Raw genomic sequence first — 3778 nt, 5'->3', positions numbered from 1 at the left:
CATCAAAATTATATTTTGGGTCATCTGATTAGTATGGGTTCTTCTTTATAGAAATAATCTCTTATTTTGAAAGGTATTATGCTATCTTCAGAGATAGCATGCAGTTTCATTATCATACTCAAGCCTCCAAAGTCCAAGCATGCTGTCAGCGTCTGCTTTGGATGTAGGTATTGAAGATCAGTTCGTCTTTGGGCTTTACTTCATGATGTCTTAACTCACAAGAGGCTGAAGAATAAAGAGGAATGACTATTTACAGTAAGGGCCATCATCCTTTCCAGCCACTAAAATGTACATACTCTCTGTCTAGTTACCTCTCTTCCAATAACAGGTTCTTGGGAAGCTGAGTCTGTTATAAAACCATGGACTCAGCAAGGAAGGGGCCTGGAAGGAAAACTCCTCTCCTCCAGCGACCAGAAATGCTCATGCCACAAATAGTCCTAAAATTTGTATGGAACCAGAAAAGACCCTGAATAGCCAGAGGAATGTTGAAAAAGAAAAGCAAAGCTGGCAGCATCACAATTCTGGACTTCAAGCTCTATTACAAAGCTGTCATCATCAAGACAGTATGGTACTGGCACAAAAACAGACACATAGATCAATGGAACAGAATAGAGAGCCCAGAAATGGACCCTCAACTCTATGGTCAACTCATCTTTGACAAAGCAGGAATGAATGTCCAATGGAAAAAAGACAGTCTCTTCAACAAATGGTGTTGGGAAAATTGGACAGCCACATACAGAAGAATGAAACTGGACCATTTCCTTATACCACACACAAAAATAGACTCAAAATGGATGAAAGACATAAATGTGAGACAGGAGTTCATAAAAATCCTAAAGGAGAACACAGGCAGCAACCTCTTCGACCTCAGCCGCAGCAACTTCTTCCTAGAAACATCACCAAAGGCAAGGGAAGCAAGGGCAAAAATGAACTATTGGGACTTCATCAAGATAAGAAGTTTTTGCACAGTAAAAGAAACAGTCAACAAAACCAAAGACAACCAACAGGATGGGAGAAGATATTTGCAAATGACATATCAGATAAAGGGCTAGTATCCAAAATCTATAAAGAATTTCTTAAACTCAACACCCAAAGAACAAATGATCCAATCAAGAAATGGGCAGAAGACATGAACAGACATTTTTCCAAAGAAGACATCCAAATGGCTAACGGACACATGAAAAAGTGCTCAACATTGCTCGGCATCAGGGAAATCCAAATCGAAACCTCAATGAGATACCACCTCACACCAGTCAGAATGGCTAAAATTAACAAGTCAGGAAACGACAGATGTTGGCGGGGATGCGGAGAAAGGGGAACCTCCTACACTGTTGGTGGGAATGCAAGCTGGTGCAGCCACTCTGGAAAACAGTATGGAGGTTCTTCAAAAATTTGAAAATAGAGCTACCATATGATCCAGCAATTGCACACTTTGGGTATTTACCCCAAAGATACAAATGTAGGGATCTGAAGGGGTACCTGCACCCTAATGTTTATAGCAGCAATGTCCACAATAGCCAAACCATGGAAAGAGCCAAGATGTCCATCGACAGATGAATGGATAAAGAAGAGGTGGTATATATATATATACAATGGAATATTATGCAGCCATCAAAAGGAATGAAATCTTGCCATTTGCAATGATGTGCATGGAACTGGAGGGTATTATGCTGAGCTAAACAAGTCAATCAGAGAAAGACATGTATTATATGACCTCACTGATATGAGGAATTCTTAATCTCAGGAAACAAACTGAGGGTTGCTGGAGTGGTGGGGCGTGGGAGGGATGGGGTGGCTGGGTGATAGACATTGGGGAGGGTATGTGCTATGGTGAGCACTGTGAACTGTGTAAGACTGTTGAATCACAGACCTGTATTTCTGAAACAAATAATACATTATATGTTAAAAAAAAAAAAAGATTGCAGGAAGGGAAAAATGAAGGGGGGGAAATCGGAGGGGGAGATGAACCATGAGAGACTATGGACTCTGAGAAACAAACTGAGGGTTCTAGAGATGAGGGGTATGGGGGCATGGGTTAGCCTGGTGATGGGTATTAAAGAGGGCACGTACTGCATGGAGCACAGGGTGTTATACGTAAACAATGAATCATGGAACACTGCATCAAAAACTAATGATGTAATATATGGTGATTAACATAACATTAAAAAAAACGCTCACGCCCTGCTTCCTGAATAGTGCTGGCAACCTGCCAGGTCCTGGTCCCTCCCTCACCTCCTTCTTCAGATACTCTGACACCACTGATGGGGCTCTGGACTCCTTCATTTCTGTTCAACTCCCAGACTGTACTTTAACTCCAGCCTTTCCCGCTCTGATCTAGAACTATGCTGACTTCTAAGGCAGCTTCTGGCAACTTCCAGCTAATTTCATCCAAGATGCATGGGTTATTACCAACAATAGCTATATCAACAAGAATTAACCTTTATTGAGCACTTACCATATGACAGCCATGTAACGAATCTTCATTTTCTTCATTAACTCACTGAATTCCCATAACAACCCTCTGAGGTTGGTACTAATAATTAGCCCCATTTCACAGATGAGGAAGCTGAGGATTTGGATGGTAACTTGTCCAATACCACATAGTCATTAAATGGTGAGGCCATTTAGGATTCCTTCATGGATTCTGAATCACATAAAATTATAGGGCTTGAGCCTAAGTAATTTTGACTCCAGAGCATGGGCTCAACCACTAGGCAAGACTCCCTCCAGAAGTGACCTTGACCCACCTCCCCAGAACATCTCACTGTGGACTCCTATACACCAAACACAGCCAATGATTGCGATGGTCATGAGAGCTTTCTTTGTTGAAATTTAAGCTTAACAATAATTGGTTTGGAGTGTAGTTATTAGAAAGCAAGCCATGATCTGGGGGAAAATACCTACAGAAAGAGATGGGGAGAAGTCTTGAAAACCCAAGTTAAGCAGTCCACGCTGTATGTCTCCTGGTGTGATATTTTGAAAACACACGTATTACGTGGTGAGCTTAGGTGAAATGCTGAAGACACAGAATCACACCTAAGACCCTGCCCAATTGGAAGACAGACAAGAATTACCTGCACCCCAGATGGGGCGTCCTACAAAGGCCACAGAGAAGACCGGTTCCCCTCAGAGACTGCTACTTATTTCCCACATTGTGGGGGTTTCCTAATGAATAAACCAATAAATAAGTGTCTTTGAATGAATAAACCAATAAATAAGTGTCTTTATCATTTCCTATGTGATTCAGAATCAGTGAAGGAATAAGCCTTTGGTGCTTATTTATGGAGGACATATCACAAATACCTGGTATAAATAGCTTTTCAGAGGAAAGAACATTGAACAGTAGTTCTAAGGCCTCTTTCACTGACCTAATCTTCTCGTATGATTCTAAAAACAGTTTTTTTTAAAGATTTCATTTATTTGAGAGAGAGAGCATGAGCATGCACAAGCAGGGAGAGGGGCAGATGGAGAAGCAGACTCCCGGCTGAACAGGGAGCCTATTGTGGGGCTCAAGCCCAGGACCCTGAGATCATGACATGAACTGAAGACAGACACAACCCACTGAGCCACCCAGGCACCCCAAAAACATTTTTTAAAAACAAACCTAGATGTGTGCAGAAAACTGCTTGAGTCAAGGTGGATAAAGAAGAAAATGGGAAAAAATAAGAGTCACAGATAATCCCCAAAGCTCATTTCAACCATTAGGATTCTCCCCGTTTAGATATTTTGTGGTTAATGATATAGATAGGATGATATAGATGCATAGATAGAACGCTAA

This window comes from Eumetopias jubatus, unplaced genomic scaffold, assembly GCF_037043125.1.
Source record: "Eumetopias jubatus isolate StellerSeaLion01/CBP00866 unplaced genomic scaffold, mEumJub1_p1.0 scaffold_13, whole genome shotgun sequence".
NCBI lineage: Eukaryota > Metazoa > Chordata > Mammalia > Carnivora > Otariidae > Eumetopias > Eumetopias jubatus.
The sequence above is the reverse complement of the archived record's forward strand: the minus strand, read 5'-3'. Positions refer to the sequence as shown.